The sequence below is a fragment of the Mixophyes fleayi genome, chromosome 1 (assembly GCF_038048845.1).
Source record: "Mixophyes fleayi isolate aMixFle1 chromosome 1, aMixFle1.hap1, whole genome shotgun sequence".
NCBI classification, from domain to species: Eukaryota; Metazoa; Chordata; class Amphibia; order Anura; family Limnodynastidae; genus Mixophyes; species Mixophyes fleayi.
Window position 1 is genome coordinate 69,049,489 of NC_134402.1, and position 26,737 is coordinate 69,076,225.

The 26,737-nt window shown below is 39.8% G+C and overlaps 1 protein-coding gene across 2 annotated transcripts in view; it reads right to left on the reverse strand.

Annotated features, from left to right (window-relative positions):
- SGCZ (sarcoglycan zeta) overlaps positions 1–26,737 on the reverse strand; it is an 840,489-nt gene that overhangs the window by 597,646 nt on the left and 216,106 nt on the right. For both annotated transcript variants that reach the window (XM_075196209.1, XM_075196215.1), the window contains exon 2: positions 10,300–10,383. The gene's annotated coding sequence lies outside the window, so the exon portion shown is untranslated. The remainder of the gene's footprint in view (positions 1–10,299; positions 10,384–26,737) is intronic.

A 26,737-nucleotide genomic window follows, 5' to 3' on the forward strand; every position in this document is an offset into this window, starting at 1 on the left:
GCAATAGGTGGATCTAAGGGTTGCCTAGGCAATGACAACCGCTCTACAATGTCAGCTTGTAAAAAGTTCCCCGCTGCACCGGAGTCAATAAGCGCTGGAAGAGACAATTGTTTATCAGTATATTGCAGAAGAACTTGGATAGAAAAACTAGAATCCATAGGAGAGAGAATGTTCATACCTAACTTAGTCTCTCCGTCATCAGTTAGGTCCGATCGTTTCCCGGCCGCTTCCCACATTGACTCAGGACATGACCGGGTTCCTCGCAATAAAGGCATAAACGATTCTTGAACCGCCTCTCTCTTTCCTCCTGGGATAAACGTGCTTTTCCCAACTGCATAGGCTCTTCCTCCGGTGTAATAGGACTTTGGAAGCGAGAAGCCAAACGGAAAGTAGATCGACGGGAACTCTCTCTCTCCTGAGTGCGTTCACGGAAACGTATATCAATCTGGTTACAGAGAGAGATCAAACCATCCAGGGTAGTGGGTTACTCTCGGGCCGCTAGCTCGTCCTTAATACGATCAGACAAGCGTTGCCAAAATGTGGCCACTAAAGCTTCATTGTTCCAACGAAGTTCAAGCCGCCATAGTACGAAATTGAAGGGCGTACTGGCCCAGAGTAAGGGTACCCTGGCGCAGACGGAGGAGTCCAGAAGCTGCACTGGAGACTCGTCCGGGTTCATCAAAGATGCGTCTGAAGGTTTCCAGGAAAGTGGCACAATTATGGAGGATAGGGTCATCATGTTCCCAGAGAGGAGAAGCCCAGGCAAGCGCTTGACCAGACAATAAGGAAATAATATAAGCGACTTTAGTTTTCTGTGTAGGAAAGTTTCCAGGCAAAAGTTCAAATTGAATAGCACACTGGTTCAAGAAGCCTCGGCATTCCTTGGGATCCCCATTGAACTTGGGTGGGTTAGGTATGCGGAGTTGAGAGGTTGTGGGAGCAGATACAGCCGAACTGCTTGGAGCGGGGGCAGGTTGTGGGGCCGGAGCAGGTGGAGGATTAGGAGCTGCCACCTGAGCTGCTTGGAGCGTATCCAACCTGTTAGACAGAGTCTGCAGAATCTGTAATAACTGTTCTTGATTTTTCCCCTGTTCTTCAACCTGAGCCGCTAAGTTATCCAGTAGTACTCTCGCAGTGGGATTCCCTGTCGCTTCCATCAGTTAGATAAGTGGGTCAGAGCAAACTGTTACGATTATGATGCCTTAGTCAGTATTAGCACAGGCTTACCTAGGGCGCGGAGTCTAACGGCCTTCCGGTCTTCACCAAGAACCACCGCAAGGTAGTGTGGACTTTGCTGCCGAAGAACCACAGGTCGCGGCCCCCAGATTAGCCTACTGACGTAAGGGAGAAAGTTCTAAGTGATGGCAGGCAGACAAGAAAATAGACAATGCGGTGCAAGTAAAGGCACTAACCGTTAATTCCAGGCGTGGTAGGTCTGGAACATTAACCGGTAGATGCACGGAGCCAATGGGTGCGTGGCAGGATTTGGGTCCAGAGAGACGACCGGGTCAGTACACTGGTGATATCAGATATACGGTACCAGAGGGAAATCCAGAGAATAGTTGGTAACACAGCCGAGTCGGTACACAGAAGGTATCAGGTATACGGTGCCAGAGGGAGATCCAGAGAATAGTTGGTAACACAGCCGAGTCGGTACACAGAAGATCAGGTATATGGTGCCAGAGGAAGATCCAGAGAATAGTCGGTAACACAGCCGAGTCGGTACACAGGAGATAGTCCAGTTGCGTAGTGCCAGGGATAAGCCAAAGAATAGTCAGGTCACAGCCAGGTAGGTACACAGGAGTAGGAGGAATAGAGGGATACACAGGGAGCAGGTTCACAGGAGTCAGGACACAGGAACTGTAGCCAGGAACAGGAAACACATTGCTCTGACACAGGCAGCGTGTCAGAGCAGGGGAGATATAGGAGTTTGAATTCCCCGCCCAGGAGTCACATGATCGGCAGCAGGGAGAACCCGGAAGTGCGGCAGCGCTAACAGAAGAAGCGCTGAACAGATCGGACACCGCTGTCAGATCACGCTGACAGCGCAGCGGAACGGGAACAAGGTAAGTTCCTAACACTGACATGTCAGTGCCCATGTTCATCTCATTTTATTTCCCCCCTGGTAAGATAACCCACTGGATCTACTTGGATAACAGATAGCTGGGTCTCACCAGGTTTTCCAGTGGGAAGGGTTAAGACCTGGTTAAATACCTCTTCCTGCTGGGACTCCTGGTCCTTCCATAGCTGTGGGCTATCCTCTATATTCTTAAGTGGTTCTAACCCTTGCGCTGCAGCTATTAGCTCCACTGGCAAGTCCTTCTTCCCCTCATCTGGCAAAATATAGATTGTTATAATGAACCTTCTACAGATTACCATGAAAAACCCTATTGACTTTATAGTGGACCTCATTGTCTATATGGGAAAATACAGTAACAGGGAGTTTGGGCCCCTCACCTACCTCCTCTAAGCTGTTAGACAGCTGACTAGGAAAGGGTGGACTAGCAGCTGACTGCCACTGTCTCTATAGAAAATTCAGGTGAATGTTCAGAATTCAGATGGAGATCTGGGTGTTGAACATTCAAACTACAGGTCACAGCAGGAATGTAAGGATTGCTGTCTCTCACTGTTTCCCATTGGTCATGTCTATGTGTCTCTCCAATATTCTCAACACCCCATGAGTACTGCTGGTTCAGGCACAGAACACACAGTTTCACTCCCACCTCCCTCCCATTTACCCTATCTTCTGAGCATATTACCCAGGTGGAAACATTGCCTTTCTCTAACACAACAGAATTAATCACATTGTCACCTGTCCCATTTCTAGCAATCATCTTATCTACACCAGTATCAATGACAATATTTGCAGAAACAGTGTCATCTGTCCCTACCTCATGACAATATATCAGTGTAAAAACAGGATTAGATTCTGATGCAATACTATTTTTGGCACTATCATCATTATATGCGTCTGGTACAATACGACATTCTCTTTTCCTGTCACATCCTGGCACCTGGGGAAGAACCATGGGTACTCTCAGTAGATTCCGACACTGTAACATGGGTGGCATTAAAATCATTACATACTTCAGGTACAATAGAATATACCCTTTCCCTGTCACATCCTAGCTTACACATTTCAGGTGCAACTGAACAGACCTGTTCCTTGTCACCTCCCGGTACCTGGGAAAAATCGTTGGTACTCTCAACTAACTCAACATCATCAGTGGAAACATACTAAGAAAGCATTCTACCTAAATCTGCTCCAAGTAACACGTTGGCAGGAATATTGTCCGATACCCATACTTCTCTTAGGCCCTTTACAGCACCTCAATCTTGGCCATAGGCATCATAAGGTGAATTCCACCCACCCCTTGCACAGAAATACATTTTCCTGGTATGAACTCCTCTAACCCCAACAGTTCTGAATGCACCAGTGTAACATCAGCCCCCGTGTCTCTTAACCCCACAGTTATCTTGTCATCCACAGTGACTGATTGTAGGTTGTCCTTCTTGCTCCCTTTGGGTCCAGCAACACACAGGCCAGCTGGAGAAGATTTCAGGGAAGGTAGCTCCCCAGAGGAGGGTGAAGTGTTCTTCTTTTCTGGACAAGTGGTACTGATGTGCTCCACCTGGTTGCATGCAAAACATTGGCGGGTGTCTCCTAAAAGCGGTTTGCCTCCACCCTCCCAAAAGATGAAGAAACAGGAGTTCATGGTGTTGAGGGGGGTGGCGTTGTTCCTCCTTTCCAGGCCGACTGCCCTGGCGCAAAAGTCCCTCGCTTAGTTGCAGGTGCCCGGATGACTGTATACTTGTCAGCCACTCTAGCTGTCTCGTTGCAAAATAAAAGATAGGAAAGAAAAATAGAGTGGAAGAAAGGGAATTGCATTGCACGTATGTCTTCAAAAATAATAAAAAGCCCTGAGTTTTGTCCTACTAAAACTATTGTATTCCTCGCAAGGTTACAATCAGTTAATCAGTTTATAAGTGCAAGAGTTAATTGCTTAAACCATGCACTTAGTGCTCTAAGAAATTAAATTTTCCCACCGCTATGCTACCAATTTGTCACAAACACGCTCCCATCTTTCGCGACTTTGGGGTATTTGCTGTATGAGATTACACACGATTCCAGCCCACAGTCTCTCTTTACCTATCACACAAGTTATAGAACTACTGAATCGCCCGCACACACAGCGCTCTCACACCCCCACACACTTCAGGTTTGCCTCCACCTATTGAATACAGGCAATAGGACCCCAATATACTGTCTCACACTGGCACAAAAGGCTTCTGACTAACCACAGGCTAGAAAGGCTCACACCAGCAAACAAAGGGTTAACTCTTCACAGCTCTAAACTGTTACACAAATGCACATGCAGGCACACACTTAATGCTTGATTAACGCTTGTTAATCAAATGTGTTAACAAATCACACACCGCCATTCAAAGGGTTAACTTGGTAGAGCTATATTCTTCTTAACAGGCTAATGGATTCGTTAGAGTATCAAGTGCACCACTTATTAATTTTATAGATGTAATATACAAAAGTACAGGGCATTTAAATGTAAAAAAAACAATTAATAAACAATTGACATAACACACACAAGCAAAACAGTTTAAAATAAAAGGGGTTACATTCAGAGTATAACTTACATGTGTTGTATAATCTGTGCCATGGGAAATTGACTAGGAAATTGAACAGCTTATCAATGTGGTTTGATTTTCCTAAAAGACTGACAGTTTGTCCCTTCAAAACACAGGTTTTTAAGCAAACTCAAATGGGACAGCATGCACAGGGGCAGTGTGGATGCTAATGTGGGGGCGGAAATGTCTCTTGGGTGTCACCTAAGGCTATTTCAAAACTATTCCTAAGTTTTGACCTGTCTTAGCTTTTCTCAGATATATCCCAAAGACATAACTTCCCCTTCAATAAACCGGTCATAACTTCCCACACATTTAAATACCAAATATGATGGGAATACAACACTATCCGATATTATCCTGAAATACATGTGACTATGCTGTTCCCTGTATAGTTGGTATCTATGTTTTAAAACCCTTGTGTGATTTGTGCCCCTCAGTATGGAACACACATGGATTTCCCAAAATATGAAAAATGAAGGCATTTCCTTTCAAGTTCATATTTCTATATACCTGCATAAAGAACCTTCAGGTTTTACCGGGGTCGCCAAGATTCTGACCTAGGCATATGGCTCTCTAATTTACACCTAGTGGTTCTTTTGTGTTTACAATACGTATTGAAAGGAAGTCAGTTAGGAAGTGGAATACATGATCAAAACAATGGAGGTTTAGGATCTGCATATCTTAAAAAAGCTTGTCTCCTCACAAAGGGTCTGCTCAACCTAATTACTTCCTACTGGGCTAATTGACCAACTGTTTTAGAAAGGAAACACACTATTATCTGAGGGGAAAATTATGTTCACTTCTATGTATAAATGAAATATTTTATTTGGGAATTTAATACTCAGTTTCATCATATCAGATTTAGGCCCTCATCCTGATAATCGCTATATGTATGGAACCAATAGTTTAATAAGAATCAATTTGAGTTTTTTTGAGCTGGATTTAAAAATTGGTCAGACAATGAACACTTTCATAGTGTTTGCTGTGATCGCCTGACCCCTCACATTCACATTGTTCAGCCTTATCGCCAAACAACTGGCTGTGCACAAATTGCTTCTAAATGATTCTAGCAAGAGCAATACTTTATTCAGCTAATCTTTTTATAAACTCATGCTTTACAGAAATTACCCAAAGCCATACAAATATTTATACTGACAATTAAATACTTTCAGTACAAGAGAAATCTGCAAATCTCTGTAAACTTTGTAAGGGATTAAGAGAACATACAGTTCTATTCTGATACAAAAAATATATTGTCATTGAGCTGCTTTATAAAAAAAATTTAACTGTATGTTTAATGATCTAGACAGAGGTAACCATAGTTAGACTGTAAAACGAAGGTCACTGACTAAATTCATGTATAGTAATTTCTCATTGAAGATACAAATTGCCATTTCCTAGCAACTGATGTAATGTTTTCCTTTTAGTGATAATGGCAGGAATTATCCTTGAACATAAATGTCTAATGAAAAAAAAAAAGAACACAGTTACATGCCCAAATGACTGTATCTAATTATTTTTTCTACTTAAATTTCAACCTTTGGTGGATTTCATCCATTATAATTTCGTTGATATGAGTCATAAAAGAGGACAGCAAGGACCTTTACACAGAGGTAGTGATAAAACCGACATAATTTCAGCATGCACAATGTATTGTATTTACCATAACTATAGGTGTCATTTATGAAGTAGATGTAAAGTTAGCTCATCTATATAAATTTATTTTTTTTAAGTCCATTAGCTTTTCTCTCTCAATTTCAATGGCTTGTCACTAGTCATTGTTTTTCAATCATTATTAAAATTATTAGTATATATTGTGCGCACAATTAAGGTCATGTCAATGTATGACTTGTATAATAACATACTTCAATCATGTAAAGAATAAATACACTACGCTTTCAATGACCATTGCTAGTTACATTTTTAATATTGCATCAGTAAGATCAATCAATAAAATGACCCCTTCTCACTTCTCTTTACTTGCACAGTTAGGCAGCCTGTAGTTACACAGCTCTTGTTGAACTTCATATACCAGCAGTAGCTTTTGTATGTTTTCTCTATGTCAGTGTTTTTACTGTTTGCATGCATTGCAGTCCACAGACATACTGGCAGATTGATAGGTTTCTGACAAAATGAACCATAGTGTGTATGCGGGATTGTATGTTAGAGAATTTAGTCTGGAAGCTCCAATGGGGCAGGGACTTATTTGAATGATGAAGCAGCAGACTATGTAGGCGCTATATAAATAAATAATAATAACAGTTTTATAATTAACATGAGAAAGCTCATTCACACAGATAGTATGACATGTACCATCAACAGTGCTTTTAGCATGGCTACAACTTGATATCTTCATGACAATTAATTCCTACGGTCATCACCCCTGATCATTCATATTCAAAAAGATTACACTACTCAAAACTAAAGAATAAGTTTGGGGTTGAGTTCAAAAGGATAAATAAAGAAAAAGAAAGGCTTAACTACTTACTTTCCACACTCTGTTCATTGCATGTGCTGGGAATACTGATGGTTATAACCCTCCCCAACAGGTGAATAGAAAGTTCACAAAGAAGAAAGGGATCTTCACCCATTCGGTTTGCTCTTAACAGGCCGAGCAGTAAAAGAAGAGTGGAGTATATCACAGGATCACAACACCAAGCTGGGCCTCGATAAAGACGTGACAGTTAAGAAAACATGTGATGTTTTCATCTCATCAAAATAGACCCAAAATAAAAAAAAGAGTTTAGGGTGGACATCCTTTGCATTAAGGTGCAGCATGTACCACCATTGGTGTATATAAGCAAAATAATACATTTTGTACTATTGTGAAAGGCACGCCAAACAAATAACACAGGTATGCTGAACCACTGCTGTAGTTTTATTCAGAAATGTCAAGATGGTAGAAACAGCAGCTGTTGTATTTCCAGCAATTCATAAAAACAAACCAAAGTATTTACAATTCCCTGCGACCCTGCGACTAGCTAAACACACAGAGTCAACTCACTAGTCACCGCCCACTGGATGCCGTCGGTCGCCCCACCCACAATACCGGCTATTTAAGCTTCCTCCCAAGCACTAACTAGCAGAACCCTGAATTAGTGAAACCCATGTGCTCCACCTGTGATTCTGTGCTCTGTGTGTGGAGAAGTGTGGAGATTTAAACCTGCCTGCAGCATGAGGCATGAGGCTGCAGAATGACAGAGAATTTATTAGTCTTTCCCTTAGTGGCCCATGGCCAACTTCCCTTTTTGCCACATTAGACATTCATCTGATCATTTTAGGACATTTTGACCAATAAATAATTTAAATATCATAGCAAGTAGCAAATAAGTTTTTGACGCGGCAAATAAATTAAAAATATTGACCATTGAACAAAATATTGATAGATCTAAGAAACCAGTAAAAATGTTTTAATCTGACATATTTTTAATTTAACTTAAACATCTACAATTTTCTTTAATTTTGGTGAAATTCACAAACGATTTTTTTACTGAGAAACACAGGATTTAAGTTGCTTCTCACATGCAGAGAATCCTATTGTTATTCGTGACGCATGGCAGGCCTGAAATGCCATGGAAATAACCAAGTTTCACAAGAGCCACATGAGGTTTATTTATAAATGCACTATTCTTGAATTGCAAAATTTTTAATTGTACAATTTGATAATGTCGTAGCACTTTTATGAGAATTAGATATGTCTTACAGGCAACAATGGTTCTGAAGCAGATATCATCTAATGTAAGGACAGGTGCGGAGACATCAGAGCAGAGATAGTATGAGATATTGGTGCCGGCACTTAGAAATAAAATATCAAAAATACAGTGAGCATACACTAAAGACATTTTCCGTGACTCAATTCCAGAACTCTTTGAGATTTTTTTGGGCAAATATCACTAAGCTGTTGATATTAGGAAATATGTTAGAGGTCTAGAAACAAGGCACAACTTCAAGAACTTCATAAATAAGATTTACGAGAGACCTCGATGGACTGCATTCAAGAGAATGAGTACAAGAATGCCCTTAAAAAGGATCAACCTGAAAAGAGCTACATGTTAGGATTGATAAATTCTGCTGGGGCTGACAATAAACATTCATCTGGAACTGCAAGTTCATTCAACCAGCACAATTACTTAACATAGGAGGCAGCCACAGTCAAGAAAAATATAGAAAAATATAAATATAGACTAAAGTTTAAACAAAATTAGCTCAAGAAATATACTTGTCCTTCCCCCCCCTTCTCTCTCTCTCCCCCTCTCTCTCTCTCCCCCTCTCTCTCTCTCTCACACAAACTGTCTCTCTCCCCCTCTCTCTCTCTCCCCCTCTCTCTCTCTTCCCCTCTCTCTCTCTCTCTCTCGCACAAACTCTCTCTCCCCTCTCTCTCTCCCCCTCTCTCTCTCTCTCACACAAACTGTCTCTCTCCCCCTCTCTCTCTCTCCCCCTCTCTCTCTCTCTCTCTTTCTCTCTCTCACACAAACTGTCTCTCTCCCCCTTGCCATCCTATCTCTTTCAATATCACTGTTTTTCCTCTCTCTGGCTTTATCTCTTTTTCCGCATCTCCAAACTCTTTCTTGCCTTCTTATGTTTAATTAATCTGCCAACTAAAGAGATCAAGTAAACATAACACGTATTTCACATTTTTGTTACTTAATAAAAGCATCAACAGACAGTTTTGAAAGTGAGAAATCCCTAATTCATTAATGAATTAATCCAGTGATATTGTTGTAATACCTTCTTTGACTAGGTATTTGATGTTATAAACTTACACAAATCAGTTTTCATGACAACTTAATTAATTTGCCCTAGCTGTTCACAGTTAAATGATTTTGATCCAAGATACCGTACACTGGCAAATCCTGTAATACAACAGTAAGCTGCTAAAGAAAATATATAACTGTTATTCGCCATCAAAGTCTCCTGTACAATACATGTAGGGAGAAGTTGAATATAAGGACACAGAATGACAAAATAGGAGACAAGTGTACCTTATTTAGACTGGTACAAAGGCTATATGAGTGGCATTTAACTAATTTAAAACAGCAAAACTAGCATTCTATTATTTTTATTTATAATAGTTTTGCAAAATATGTAGCCATCTCCAATGAAAAGCAGCATTAGGATGCTTACGGAGGATCAATTCAGCAGAGCTAATTTTCAGAAAAGCAGTTGTTTCAGTTATTCCACTGTGCTCTGAATTAAATCAGACAGAATTTCTTATATTTTAATTAGATATGATTATACCACTGATTTGTTGAATATTTCTAACTACATTGAGGATGTGGATTTCTTAAAGTGTATATTCTCTTTAAGTGTTACCAAACGCAAAAAACACCTGTTATGCTTAACTGATTCATCTCTTTGTATTCAACAAAATTGATCCACCTATCATTACATATACATTATTTATTCATCTTTGGGAGACTTGGCAGCTGCGAGGTGGAGCCTGGCAGAAAAGGGCGTCACATGTTTGGAGCCTAACATATGATGTGAAGCCCCTTTTATCCACTTTAATGCATACCAATATAAGCTAGGGCAAGCATCACTTCTTTTACATTTAATATAATACTAACAAGTTTTTTAATTCTGTAATTTCTAGAAAAATAGAGAAATCGTTTTAAAATATGAAGATAAGCATTACTGATAAAAATAAATACTTACCACCATTGATGTATAGTTTCATCCCCAAGATCACCAGTCCAAATGTGTAAGGTTCATTTAGTTATGGAACACATCCTTACCAGCCTACAAAAAAATAATAAATATAAAACATTAAATTGTGATGGTGTACTGTTATATACGGATGCTCTAATAAGTTAGAGTAAAAAAAGTACTAAAAGGTACACATTTTCAATATGACCTAATATTTTGCTTACCAGAAACTATTTACCATCATAATCAATTGAATGTTAAATGCACTAGAACTAGGGGTGCACCAATAAGGGAGGGGGGGTCATGTTGCCCTGAGCCCCCATATACACATACTCAAATACTGACGGTTCTATGGTTTAAAATGAGTAAACAGCGTCTATGTACCTATATTTAATGAACTTTGGCTTCAACGCTTACTTATTTTTGGGCTCTAGTTTACTTGTTTTTGGCCATAGCGTTTTTCTGTGACTTTATAAAAAAAGAAAATACAGTAAAAGTAATTTACCTGTGCTCTTCTGTGGTTTCTTGGGTGCTAAGAGCGACATGAGATACTGAGTAAGTAACTGTAACACTAATTTTATTATTTTTTTTATTATACTGGATGTGAGGAGAAATTAGCATTAATTTTCTACTGTTGTATTAATTTATTATACTAATTCTCATCATCATCATCTATTTATATATAATTATGTAAGATGATCAAGTTTAATTCATTTAAAGGAGGTTAATATTTATGTTGGGTTTGTTACTTACATGTTCAGCTTACATTAAATGTTTTATTTAACATACATTATTACATTTATGTACATTGTACTTTTCTAATTTTATTGTTATTGAGGTAAGTGGTTATTGTGTGCTTTGTTCCGAGATCAAGCATTTGGAACCCCCCCCCCCCCATCTAGCAATCCCGTGTTTGTCAAATTTCGCTCATGTCATTGCTACATTTTATATAGCATTGAAAGTAAACCCATATTATCTCTCAGTAGATTTTATGGTACAAAGTCAAGTCATTTAAGTGTTCAATATAATTTGCTCCAATACAGCAATTAATTTAACATATAAAGATGACAGTTTAAGGGGACATTAGGAATGTCTTTATTTTTATAGTTTTTATTACATTATTTGTATGTCTATGAATAAACTTTTCTGTATAAATTGCATTGGGGTGGTGCAAAAAGTTTTGTCATTGACATGACTATTATTATTATTATTATTATTATTATTATTATTATCATAGACTTGTAAGAAGTCACAGTGCTCCGCAGCGCTGTACAGTAAGGGAAAGAGTACATACATAAAACAGGGACATACAAGGTAGACAAAATAAATGCAGACATGAAAACAAAGTGTAGAGGACCCTGCTCATTAGAGAGCTTACTTTCTATGTGGAAGAGGGCACAGCTGAACTAAGAGAAGTAAATGTGCTTCAGAGTTGATATTGGGATAGTTGTGATGGTGCATTAGTGTGAATAGTATTATCGGGGATAAGGCCACCACTAAAAACAATATGGATTTTCAAAGCGCTTCTAAAGATTTGAAGACTGAGGGAAAGTCTGATTGCGCGTGGTAGGGAATTTAATAAGTGGGGAGCAGCACGGGAGATGTCTTGTAGGCGGGAGTGAGAGGTGGTTACCAGAGATGAGGAAAGGAGCAGGTCAGAGGTAGATCTAAGATGGTGGGGGGAGAGTATTTTGATATGAGATTTGAAATGAATGAAGGGGTGGTGCTGTTGAGGGCTTTGTAGGTACATGTGAGTAATTTGAATTTGGTTCTGGAGGACACAGGGAGTCAGAGTAGGAATTTGCATAGTGGTGCAGCAGATGTGGAGCAGTGAGAGAGGAAGATCAGTCTTACTGCAGCATTTAGGATGGACTGAAGTGTGTATATATAGGTGTCAGGAATGTCAGATAGGAGGAGGTTGCAATAGTCAAGACGAGTGATGATGAGAGAATGGATAAGAGTGTTGGTAGCATGTTGAGTAAGAAAAGAGCATATTCTCTCAATGTTTTTAAGGTGGAGTCGACAGGACTAGGAGAGAGCTTGGATGTGAGGAATAAAGCAGAGGGCGGAGTCAAGTGTGACACCAAGGCAGCGGTCTTTGGAGACTACAGCCACTTCCAAAGACATGTAAATTAATATTGCAGAAGTTTTACTATATATGTAATTAGCAACTGTTAAAGCTCATTTAAATATATCAACCCACAATATCAAACATCATTTCTACAGGTGGGCTTAACATAAAGTGAATTACTCTGAGTTAGCCAGCATCCAGGATGAATACTGTGATTTTAATGAGATAAAGTAATTCAAATTGTGATTGGGTTATACACTGTGTAAGCATAGCCAATAAAGCATGTTCAAGAAGAGTAAAATGCAGATGATGTTTGACTAGACAGTTATTTGTTCCCTTTCTTACAATTCACATATAGTCACACTTTAATAAAACAGTATCTGTCATGAAACAGGATTAAATTCAGAGAACGTGAATCCCAGGCCATCTTGTTGTTATTTTAATGATAAAACAATGTATATTTCAAGAGATCTAGAGAACAAGAGAACAATAATAATATTTTTAAAATCAAAAATGCTATATTGCTATTTCCACAGGAGTTACAAGTCTAGTCACTCAGGATCAAACAATAACATTACATTTGTATGGCCTGTTATTCTTTTGTATGACTTCCTGAATGTCACAAAAATTAGTAACCAGAAAGGGTATAACAGTCAAGAATATAAAATCTCGAGCTTTGTATTGTGTAAGACTTTAATTATATGAATACAAATCTAATATATATAAGCCTAGCGGCGTGTGTTAGTGTGTGTGTGTGGAAAAAACTATTTTCTCAGAAAGGGCTCATCCAATTGACCTGAAATTTGGTATACTGACATTATTTGTCAAAAAAATTATAATAGTGAAGTCAGTTAACTTCCATCATCCCCCCTTCCCCCCGTGGGAGGGGTAGTAAAGGCTAAATTTACCAGTTGAGGGCTCAAACTCTTGACCGTGTGGGTATTTATTTACCAGAGCCTGTGTTTGGTCATGGACAATTGTATGTCGCATTTTCAGGAGTACGGAGAAGCAGTGATGTGAAAGTGCAGGTTATGAATACTGCCCTTCAAGACTGATTGAGCACAGCGATAAGGTGTTTAGCAGAAATGTTGTGTATCGAGAGGTTTTAGAACAGTAAGATGATGGAGATTAAGGATGTGGCGATGAAGATGAAGGATGAGGTGATGGAGAAGAATGATGAGGTGGTGACATGTGGACAAATCCACGTTAAAAATGGGCGCTTACGTCGGGAAATAACGCTCTTCCCCTGAGGAGGCCTGGCCTAGCCCCAAATGCATGACAAGAACTTTTTAATACCTTAAGTAGCTTGATTTGACTAGAATGCATGAGTATCATGCACGGGTTAACTTGTAGAACATATAACATGTATATAAGGAAAGTTACCTTCAAATTCTACTTTCTACTATGGCTCCCTCTAGGTCCATCAGAACTCTCATGGTGTTCAATTTGCAATACAGTACTCTAGACACTATATAATAAAAACCTATAAAAAACAGATTTTCTCCAAAGTGACAAGACAACATTAATGTATATTGATATTATGTAAATTTTAAAATATGGAAATTTGTAGTGCATGCCCACAAAAATAAGCTTAAACCTACATCCGTATACAGATTTGGTACCCGTGTCTCCGTACACTTGAAAACTCAGGACGGGGGAGCAAAGGGACATGCAAACGCAGACCATGTACAGTAAGGACATGTTTGCGAGACTGATAACTGAGACAGAACCACAGAGATGCATATATGTCTGTCTATTTAAGAAGCCTGAGGGTTGGTGCAAATACACACTGATTATGATCGCCACCAGTAGTTAACCACTACTGATTGGTAGATTGCAAATTCACCTTTGATGCTGACAAGTTTTTTCTTCCTTGATCGTGCATATATTATATAATGTTTTGGTGTGTTTTAAAATTAATGTTTTTGCTATTTTAATTTATATGCCAGAAAGAATATTATATCTGCATTACTATGCAGGTTTTTCACCATCAAAATATTTGTAAAACTTTTCTTGTGCTTATGACCTGGTTTATTATTCCATAAACACTTTAGTATAAGTATTGTAAATGGTAAAGGGCTTTATGATATACTAAATCTCACATGTAGGTTAGCAAAATTTTACTAACATTTTGTGTTTGTGACTTAAAGAACGTTACACACTATTGTTTGTTTGTATTTCTTTTCCCCTACCCTAAACTGCGCACATGCAAATCCATGAACTACTTGGTGGAGGGACTTCAGGGATCCTCCACACCTCCTTTGGCATAAAAAGGATTTGGGGATTTTACACATAACAATGCAGACTTCTGTGGTGGCACTAGTAAAAAAAAATATTATATAATTATATAAGTATTGTAAAGTATTGATCATTAAACTCACCAGGATTTGCTGTTCAATATCCTATTGTGCGCTAGATTATATATACTTCCCCCTAATATAACCCTACAAAATCATTAAGCAATGTCTTTGAAAATTATAATTAATATAAAATATGATGATCTATTTTTGCCTTCCTTTTCTCCTAATCTAGGCCATGCCTCAAAGGAAATTCCCACACTAACCTATAAAATGTCTCTGTACTGCCCTTGACTCTACATGTAGATAACCTTACATATATAGAAGTATTTCTGTGTTTTTACTCCTTTATGTCTCTTTTCACTAGCTGTATATGTGGCTACCTACTTCCTTCTATCCCCTAATTTACCATAAGATTATATGTAGAGTTTTTTAACGTTTTATCATGAACATCCTTATGCCAATAAATGCTAATTTTTTTTATATATTTAAGTTTATCAAAGTACCATATATGCAACTTATGATGAGAACTGGATGTGCATTGCAAAATATTCTTTGCACCGATGCAATTTCACGGTCAACCTAATACGTAAAGGTGGAGAATTATTCTCTGCTCTCCAGAGATGACTCCCAGAAAGTGTAAACTTCACATAAAAAGTCCAACCTTGTACTACTTTACAACCAGTCTTTTCATTAATTAAAACGTGTCAGTTTAATCCTAAAATACTGCTTGGTTTAGCCTAATTTGTGGCTTAAATTCTTCAGAAGTGAGCATAAGGATGGTCTTTATCATATGTGAAACGTATGTGTGTTTGAAGATTTGTCTAACATTGGCCAGAGTGTGCCTTAAATTGCAATGGAAAGGTGCATGTACATGTATATGCGAGTGTGACACAATTAGAAATAACTGGTGCATCCACTGTTTCTCATCCCAAATACCAGATTGCTCTGTCAGGCTAAGAGACTGCTGCTCGATCTATATAGGTATCCTCATAGTTATTAATAATAATTGGGATGGGGGTGTACCTATGACTGTTTTGGAGAAGTAAATGCCTAATTTAACCTAGTTTTTTTCAAAGCTATAATTAGTGCAGTCAGTTTAAGGCTTGGAACACACTGGAGAATTTTCTGACCGATGTTTTATCTATAACGATTGTAGATAAAACCTGCGACTAAAGGTCTGATAGGTCGGGCGATTCATGTGTGCACACTAGACACATTTTAAACTATTTGTTGAAGACCAACCATCCGGGCAGAAACTTCTGACAGCCATATTGTTGTTTTAAAATATTTTAAATTCATACACACTGAAATGACATATGGGCTCCCTGCAGCGATATGCCGACAGTTGGACGTGGAATCGGTCATGAATTCATACACACTACATGATCGAAAGGTGACTGGAAAGAGATTATCAAACAGTACGACCAACCAAATTAAATGACAATCGGCATTTTGTAGCGACTGTCGTTCATGGAGTAAGTACACACACTAACACAATATCTGACCGAATAGTTGTATAACGGCTGATTGGCACAATGATTGACTGAAAAATCACCAGTGTGTACCTAGCCTAAGATGGATTAAACAATGTGCTTGATGTACAATGTACAAAGAACCTTCAAGTTTCATATATGAATATATACATATTCTAGTTTACATGTCCTTTAAATACAATTAGGGCCATTTCCAAAAATACAAAATATGAGCCCAATTTTATGGGGAAGTGCATGTATTTATAGGCCAAAGTGTCAGGGTCTGCAGAGGGGCAAAATTTTGCAACTTCTGATGGGAAAAGCCGGCTGTGTCATGGGTGTCCCTGGTCGGACTAGATTGCTAGTTACCCACCCATATGCAGAAATGTTATTTTATTTTTTAAGATTATGCAAATGAGACTGAAGAGTTAGAGAAGGCATATTTGGGGGAGTCCCTGTTTACTGGAGAGCAACATTTCTCAAACTGCAAAAAAATGTGAATTTAATATGTCCTTGGAAAGGCACAACTCCATACATTAAATGGGAAGTCTGTTGTACCTACCAGGTACACATTATATGGGAAAGTATACACAAAAATGACACATGTAATAAAGACTCTCAATGTTCCATCAGTCTCAATTCTAGCACTATATTATGAGGATGGATTGTTTCGTCATGTGTCATATAAGATGTGTGTCTATTTATGGGAATCCTATGCCTACACAGAATCCTTTCAATCTAGCCATCTGGAGGGGAAAACACTTTCTGTGGGGTACTTGGAGATGCCAATGGCACCGGAAATAGAATGCAAAGCCCAACAATAGGAGAGTGCCAGGAAGGTGTTGTACTTTAGCAATATGAAATAGGCTCTGAAGTTTGCAATTGGAATCATAACCTGAAGTGAGTAAACCTATGTCATAGTCACCAAGCAAACTTGATCCACTGTGATTGCAAATAGTTGCAGGAAGAAACATAACAGGACATTGCTTGAATATCTATATAGTATAAAAGTATAGATACTTTCAAAAAGATGTGTCAAAAACACTTTTAAATAAGTTATAAGCAGTTATTCTCTGCATTTACAGTAGATACATGGCATAAAGCAATGGACTAATACACTATAAAACATGTTATTTTATTGGTCAAATTATAGGCCATGGTCCAACTACTATTGGAGGTGAGCAAAATGACCTTCCTTTTCTTTAAAAAATTGCAATCACTAATTCATTAAAGGCAGATGCAGGGCCTGATTGTCCAAAAGGCTGACTAGGCTACAGCCTAGGGAGTTAGTCTTTTGGGGGTTGTGCAAAATATTTAGGGGTGCAAAATTGTGACAGGGAGAGGTATAAACTAAAATTAATTTTAAAATGTAAGAGAATAGTTTTCTCCAAAGTAAAAAGAAAACATGAAAGAAAAATGTACGGTTTCAATCTTGACACATTCCCATGGTAAGGACTGAAAATAATGAGTCATCCATAAGTGGGCACTTGAGCATAGCCCTTTTACATTTCACTCTTAGTAGCGATCATTCATGCCTTCATTCTGCCTTACAGTTCTGATTTTAATGAAAACTAAATGAGATATAACGATTGCTGTGACTCTTTCAAAAAGCCAGGTGGAGCTGAGTTTTGAAAACATGGGAACATAAACATTGGTGGGGCAAGAAGTCTGATTTTAAATTAATGACAAGTTCTTTTTTACCTACCAGGCATTAGGCTGGAGTGGAAGGTGAGGAGGAACTATGAGCATTTTAGCTTAGGGCGGCCTGAACGATTAATCAGGCCCTGGGAGGATGTTAATATTTATTTGTATGTAAATCAAAACAAGGAGTAACAATAATAAAAGAAAAAACTGCTTTTGTGGAGATATGAGACTACAGAAACGGGCTGCGGAATGATTGATACATTTATGTGCACTAATCATTCACCACGCCATTGTGTACTACTGTATATGTATGCAAATATTTGCCACCTTACTGTGTATTATTGCATTTATGCGCTATCTACTCTCTGTTCCGGCCGGAACGTGATATACATTGTTTGTATCAAATAAAGTGATTTTACGTTTATCTTATGATTCTCAGCGACTAGAACCTGTTTCTATTTATATTCAGTCTCCACCTCGGGAGGGTAGGGATTTCCCTCCACACACGCCCAGGTTCTATTATTTGGCTGCTTCATATATCTGAAGGAAGCGTGACCTATCCCGGCCTCTCCATCTGAAGTGCTACCTAAGTATACCCAAATCAGGGGACAACATGCTGCATATATGAAAAAAAGCTGCCTCGGCAGTAGAGATACGCAAAAGTTTTTACCTCATTTCTCAATTGGCCGTACAAACTTGCATGTGTCCCTGATCTACTATTTTGTGGAATAGTGAAGCAAAAGTAGAACATGAAGGTTATGTTGCTGGAACTTTGAACTACTGCTAAACGGAAAAGATGAGCGGGCTCGGATTTTGCTAATCCGAGCCCACCTGAACAGTGCGGAACCGACGGGATCCGAGCACTGTTCGGGTACTTCCGGCCGCCAAAGGAATCCAAAGCGAAGCTATGACATCCAAGTCTCGCATCGGATCTCGCGAGACTCGGATGTCATAAATGCCCCGCTCGCGGCCGCCATCTTCATTCTCCCTGCGATCACTGAAGAGGGAGGTTGTTGAGATCCTGTGCTCTGTCCTGCTGATTAGTTTAGTCAAGTGGTGCTTTGTCCAGTGCTCTGTCCTGCTGAGTCCAGTAGTACTTTGTCCAGTGCTCTGTCCTGCTGATTCCAGTGGTGCTTTGGCCAGTGTCTGTCCTGCTGAGTCCAGTGGTGCTTTTGTCCTGTGTTTTTTTCTGCTAAGTCCATAGTAATTTTATAATTATACAAAAATCTTAAAAAAATATAAAAAAATAATTTAAAAAGTATAAAAAATATTCTAGAGCAATATACTCTTGCAGTCCCAAAAAATAGGAACTGCAATCTATATTACTATGTTCACTGTTTCTGCAGTCCCAAAAAATAGGAACTGCAATCTATATTACTACTATCACTGTTTCTGCAGTCCCAAAAAATAGGAACTGCAATCTATATTACTACATTCACTGTTTCTGCAGTCCCAAAAAATAGGAACTGCAATCTATATTATTACATTCATTGTTTCTGCAGTCCCAAAAAATAGGAACTGCAATCTATATTACTACGTTCACTGTTTCTGCAGTCCCAAAAAATAGGAACTGCAATCTATATCACTACGTTCACTGTTTCTGCAGTCCCAAAAAATGGGAACTGCAATCTATATTACTACGTTCACTGTTCCTGCAGTGCAGAAATATTAGTATTAGATATTAAAGTACATTCACTGTTCCTGCAATGCAGAAATATTAGTATCAGATATTAAACTACGTTCACTGTTCCTGCTACATCAAAAAAGCATGAACCTGCCCTGCCATCAACTAAAACAAGAGGTAGTGACGCGCTTGAACTCCACCCTCTATATGCTGCAGAGGATGGAGGAGCAGCAAAAGGCCATTCAAGCCTACACAGCCACCTACAATGGGGCACGTGTTTGTGCCGCCCACTTAGCTTAGACATCCAGCTACCTCGGTGCAACCTTTTGGCCTAAAAACAATATTGTGAGGTGTGAGGTGTTCAGAATAGACTGGAAATTAAAGGAAATGATTGTTATTGAATGTTATTGAGGTTTATAATAGCGTAGGAGTGAAAAATAAAAAAAAAAAATGGATTTTAGCACGTTTTATGCTTTTTTAAAAATAAATCAGAACCCAAAACCCTAAATCAGAACCAAAACCTTTCGTTGGGTGTTTTGGCAAAACAAATCAGAACCCAAAACCTCAAGCTAATCAGAACCCAAAACACTAAAAGTGGCCGGTGCACACCCCTACTAAACGCCATGTTGCACTGTGAAATTTGTTTTTTTTTATGTGAAATTTCGCCACTTTTTCGCTCTTCGTTTCTTTGCAGCATTTATCACAAAGGCATGTTGTCCATTAACAACATAATAACAGCAATAGCAAATACACCTTCTTCAACCTCTTCTAGCCACAACAGACATCAAGAACCTCACCAGATCAGGTGGCTCATCTCATCGCGTCACACGTAAGTAAAATTTCACACAAAACAGGGTTTTCAGTTTTTGCAAATTTCTTAATGAAAAAGCTTGAATCATGTCACCATTATGTGCTTAAGGCATAACTGGGTGTTATTTGATGTGCTTGAGCATTGCATTTCATGCATCAAAAAATAATAAAATGCTTCTGGGCCTGCACAAATGAAACGCATACATTTAAGAACATAAATAGCTTATACTTTGCAACATACTGTATTATGTGCCTTGTTAACAGTGCAAATTTTCAATACAGCGTAAAAAAATAAATTATGTATACTGGAATAATCGCTCTGTTTCCTAGAATACACTAAGATTGATTCATAGACAACTTAGATGACATATGAATATTCAAACAATAACCAATCTCCTTAAAAGTTTCTGAAGTTTCCTCTTGTTTTCTAATAATTGTAATATCAAGACAGTGTATAAGGACCTTTTTTGAAACTCAATTCTTATGTTTTTTATTATATTTTGTATTTTTGTTTATAGATACTTCATTGGGAAAAACTAAAACAAATGATAAATACAGAGGTTGTGTTGTGATGTATGTTAATCATCCGTTGTTATCACCTTGTTGTTTATTATGATGTTATTAAAGCCTGCTATACATAAAATGCATGTTTACAGTTGCTCTTAATTGCAAATGCTCTGACAGGCATACGCGGCTGTCATCATTATTGATTGGCAATTACACCCGCCCTGTAGCTGGTGCACATGATATGGCTAAAAATCACATACCAGAGAGACGCCCAGAGCTGGAATCGGCCAAATGTGTGTGCGCTCAATCTCGGCATGCCCATACTGTACATTGCCTATGTGCATATGCCCTTCAGAAGTGTCCTTTATGTTAGAAGATTAATTGCATGCACTTACGTTCACTGGCGTATAGTCAGTTTCTGAGCTTGTGCAGATCAATTTTACGTACAATATTGGCACGTAACGGGACTTGTGTTCCTTAATGAATCAGGCCCTGATTATCAAGAAAAGGTTTGTCCTTAACTATATTTATTTATTGCCAATTCAGACCTATTAACTAGTACAATTGACCCAAATGTTATTTCTACACTGATGGTTTTTTGTAGGTGACATATCAAACATTAGTGGGATATATCAGACATTAGTGATATAGTAAATATAAGTTGCAGCACATCAGCTATACAGCACCTTTATTCTCAATGTTTGCCTTATATTTCATTTAGAAAAGATTATACCATGTTGGTATAGCTATACCAATGATCAACAACTGTCCAACCAGTAAAGGCTAAAGACATGTGAGCACTAACAGCAGGTGGATGGTCTATATAAACTTGTGCACGGTTTTGTAACCTCTGAAGAAGTGGTGAACATGCCATGACATATATTGGCAAGCTACTGGCTGAATACCTGGTTTCCCTTAAGTTTTGGGTCTCGCTACTTTTATGGAAGAATCTTTAACCTTTTATTTATTATTATCTGAACCCCTTCTTAGCATTTGTGCTTATTCATTTCTCTCCATTATACTTATTAGACATCACCAGTGACTGAGACTCAGGCATGAGAACTAGAAATACTTTTAAGCCATGCATGTACCATAATTAAATTGCTTAAAGGTGAGTTCCATATTCATGAACTTTTGTTTGATAAAAAGCCTGTATTAATTGTATACATTTTTGCTTCTGTTTGCTTTATTGTTGCTGATTGCATTGTCTAAATGGAATAATCTTCTCTAATTCTTATCATTAAGTGAAGAAATCTCTATAGTCTTCACATGCTAACCATAACATCCTATCCTGCACCGTAGATGACAAACTGACGTCTTTAGAGACCACTTTGTGTCATCACAAACTTGTGTAATACTCTACAAACAGTGCGTGGGGCATTTAGTAGAGATGAACAAAATTTTAAGCAAACTGAGTTTGGCCGTTTCACAGAGGTTTGAAGGCTTCATTGAGTTCCCCTTTTGCTACACTAGTCCGCCTCATTCTGCACTATATTCGTGAATTTGCATTTCTCTGAAGTTACACCCTATACTAAATGAGATAACAATGTTCTGTTCATGCTGCTGTGTAGTCTAGTAGGAGCAGGACTGGGAACACTTAGGGATAAATTCAATTAGCCGCGGAGTGCCTTGGGAATAGTCGCAAGGGCACTCTGTGGCAATGTAACATTGCGTATTTCTCCTCGCACCTATATGATTTTGGGGTACCCTAGTTCCCGGAAATGTGCATGGAAATGTGGGCTGATTGAATTCTCCTGTTAAACTCAAATTCCTCCAGTGATACATACAAAATGTAATAGTTAAATGTGAAATAAGGTAAATATATTCCAGAAGAGTTTTGAATAATTTTGTCATCTCTAGCATTTTTGCAAAGCATTATATGTAAATTACTATACTGAGAAGCCTCTCCATTTGTTTGGCTCATACTCCCTCAAACCTCATTCTGACCCCAAAACCACAGCCAGTTCAGAATACAGCCCCTTTTTGTGGCAGATCAGGCCATTTTTGGGTGGCCAAAATTGGTTCTGTTGCCTGTTATGCTATACTAACTTTAGAGTACCTTACCTTACAAAAAAATCAACAAAATTGTACATATTTTACAAAAATAGGTAATAACAGAATATATGATTATTTGGGATATACAATTACAATGTTTTACTGGTAGCAGATGGTTCAAATAAATATATCTTTCAATAGATGATAAACAGGGTGGCCTTGTACATTTTTCATATACTGTACATCCTGGCTTTCTGTCACTCACCGGACTGTGAGTGCTTCTTCCCGGACTATTAGGAACCGTGGACGTCCTCTATCCTGAGGGACTGCGCATGCGCAGCCCTTTCCAAACCTTCAGTGTATGTTCCTTTAACTTAATTGGCAGATCAGGCAACCTCCCTATATTAAGCACCTGTGGTCATCACCACATTGCCTGATCTTGGAGTCTCATTCCCCATGAGTCTCTGAAGGTGTTCCTGTGTTTCCTTGTTTATTCAGCCCTGCTGATTCCTGTGGTTTCCAAACCACTTCTACCTCTGTGGTTTCCAAACCACTTCTGCTACTGTGGTTCCCATACCACTTCTACCATCTACTGTATCATCGTGACTGTGAGCTGATTCCTATCCGCTGCCTCCGTGCACTACAGTCTTCTAACCACTTCAACTCTACCATGTATCATTGGGACTGTTAGCTGATGCCTATCCGCTGCCTCCGTGCACTACAGTCTTTCATTCACATCCACTCACCTGTTCATGATTGTGACTGCCAGCTGATTCCTATCCGCTGCCTCCGTGCACTACAGTCTTCAACCTGCAACCCGTCTGTGTTTCATCGTGACTGTTTAGCTGATTCCTATCCGCTGCCTCCGTGCACTACAGTCTTCAACCTGCAACTCGTCTGTGTTTCATCATCGTGACTGCTAGCTGATTCCTATCCGCTGCCTCCGTGCACTACAGTCTTCAACCTGCAACCCGTCTGTGTTTCATCGTGACTGTTTGGCTGATTCCTATCCGCTGCCTCTGTGCGCTTCAGTCTTCAGTCCTTGTCAACGCTCCCGTGTTTCCTTGAGTCTGCCTCCACTATTGCTACCCGCTATTCTCCGTGATCAACAGTGCCTGTTCAACTCTGCTCTCCCGTGTCCCATCGTTACTGCACCTGCTGGTTGCTATTGGCTACCTCCGTGTTCCCGCAGAGACCCGCTGCTGCTACTCCTCAGCACTACTCATCCATCTACTGCTGATCCGCTCTCCACGCTTTCCTGTGTTCCCTGCTGGTCTACCTACCCGTGCGCTGCACCTACTAGACCACCGCTTCACCCATCCAGGGACTTCGCATCCTGCCGGCCTCCTGCCGTTCAGGTATCTCTGCACTCCTGTCTGACTGCCTCCTGAACCACGGTATGCATACTTCTCATTGACTGTGCTGTGTATTGCATACCTTGCTGGACTGTGTTGGTTCTCCTCTGGAGTGTGCTATCCGCTGAGTCTATTGCCATCATTGACTGTGTTATCTTATGCTGGACTACTTCAAGAGACTTTCTATATTGGCAGTATTGTTCAGTCATCTATACATTTATATTGTGCATATCACTGTGGTTCAAAGTCAAGGTGCCCGTGTATATATTGTGTTGCAGTCTCTCCCCGTGCACCTCCTCACATATATATTCAGTGGTACAACTTGCTAGTGGCAGACCACTGACCCCTGTTTACAGTTTCACCTGTTCCAGTATCCTCTCACATAGCAGTGGTACAACTTGCTAACGCAGACCACTGACTTCCCGGATACCTCCACTTGGATTCCATTCCTTCACTCAGACAGCGGTACAACTTGCTATCCGCAGACCGCTGACTCTCATCACCTCCTCGTTTCTGTTGGACATTCCTCCTCACTATAGCAGTGGTACAACTTGCTACCGCAGACCACTGACTACCTTCACGTGTCCTTTGTCCATACAGTTCCTCGTGTATTACTACCTCCATATTGCCAGTGCTGCTAGTCATAGACTTTCCTGAGCATCTCATCATCTGCTATTTCCTGTTCCGTGATCACCCTGCTACCAGAGTACCATATTACCACCTATACTGCTCTGGTAAGCCTATCACCTGGTGATCCCTGGGTAAAGACTCCTAGTGCCCGTGACAGTAAGATCAGGCCATGACAGACCCAGATACGGAACCTACTGCTAAAGAGATGCTGCAGCATCTGGTCAGCCGTGTGGAGCAACAGGATGCTCGCCAACAGCTGTTACTTCAATGTTACCAATCGTTAACCTCCCAAGGAACATCTGGACAGACTGTTACAGCTAGTATTGAAGCTCCTGTGCTTTCCTCCGTTTCCCCAGTGCCATCCCAGGTGTCTACAGCTCCTACGCTTCACCTGCCTACTCCGTCAAAATATGACGGGGACCCCAAAACTTGTAGAGGTTTCCTTAACCAATGTTCAGTCCATTTTGAACTCCAACCTCAAAATTTTTCTACCCATCGTTCCAGAGTGGCCTATCTTATCTCATTGTTTTCTGGACAAGCCCTGGCTTGGGCCTCCCCTCTGTGGGAAAGAAACGATCCAATTCTACAAGATAGTGCCAAATTCATTTCCACGTTCCGAAGTGTGTTCGATGAACCAGGTCGTGTGACCTCCGCTGCTTCCAGCATTCTTCGTTTGCGACAAGGCTCCCATACAGTAGGACAGTATGTCATTCAATTTAGGATCTTAGCCTCTGAACTTCAGTGGAACACTGAAGCATTAGTTGCCGCCTTCTGGCAGGGGCTCTCCGATAAAATTAAAGATGCACTGACTACCCAAGAGCTTCCTTCGTCACTAGAAGATTTGATCTCTCTTTGCCATCGTGTAGACATGAGATTTCGTGAAAGAGAATCTGAGAAAACAACTTCTGCTAAAGCACCTCTTCGTTTAAACCCTCAATTTCGTCCAGTTTCACCTTCTGTGATTCCCATGGAGATAGGACGTTCCAAATTATCTTTAGAAGAGAGGAAACGAAGAGTAAAGAATAGACTCTGTATCTATTGTGCTGATTCCACACATATGCTCAGTTCTTGCCCTAAGAAATCGGGAAATGCCAGGCCCTAACTAGTTCTGGAGAGGTGAAGTTAGGGTCCCTGGAGTCCTCTCCATTGTCTATGAAATCTAAAGTCTGCGCTTTCGATGTTACGATTTCCCTTGCTACCAAATCCTTTGAGTCACAGGCATTGATTGATTCCGGAGCAGCAGGAAATTTCATTTCTAAATCACTAGTGAATCAATGGTCCCTACCAGTGATCACTTTAAAAACACCCATTACTGTGACGGCTATAGATGGATCACGTCTCTCAATGGTCTCATCACCCAGAGTACGTCTCCAGTAACCCTTCAGATTGGTGTACTACACCATGAAGAAATTTCGTTTTTAATTCTTCCTGTTACGACAAGTCCGATTGTCTTAGGCCTTCCATGGCTTCAATGTCACTCTCCCCAGATTGACTGGCGCACCCCTCAAGTTACGTCTTGGGGGCCTGAATGTCACCATCGTTGTCTCTCTCAAGTTATTCCTCTTAAAGTACAGCAATCTTCCATCTCATCGTCCTCCCCGGGACTCCCTCCTCAGTATGCTTCATTTGCCGATGTGTTTGATAAAGCTCAGTCTGAACGTCTTCCTCCTCATCGTTCTTGGGATTGTCCGATCGACCTTCTACCTGGCAAGACTCCTCCCAGGGGTCGGGTCTATCCTCTCTCGTTACCTGAAACTCAAGCCACATCTGAGTACATACAGGAGAATCTCCAGCGTGGGTTCATTCGACCTTCCACCTCTCCCGCTGGAGCTGGGTTCTTCTTCGTCAAAAAGAAGGATGGATCATTACGCCCTTGTATAGATTTTCGTGGACTCAACGCCATTACTATCAAGAATCGGTATCCCATTCCGCTGATCACTGAGCTATTTGATCGCATCAAGGGAGCTCGGATATTTACTAAGTTGGATCTTCGTGGTGCCTACAATTTAATTAGAATCCGTTCCGGTGACGAATGGAAG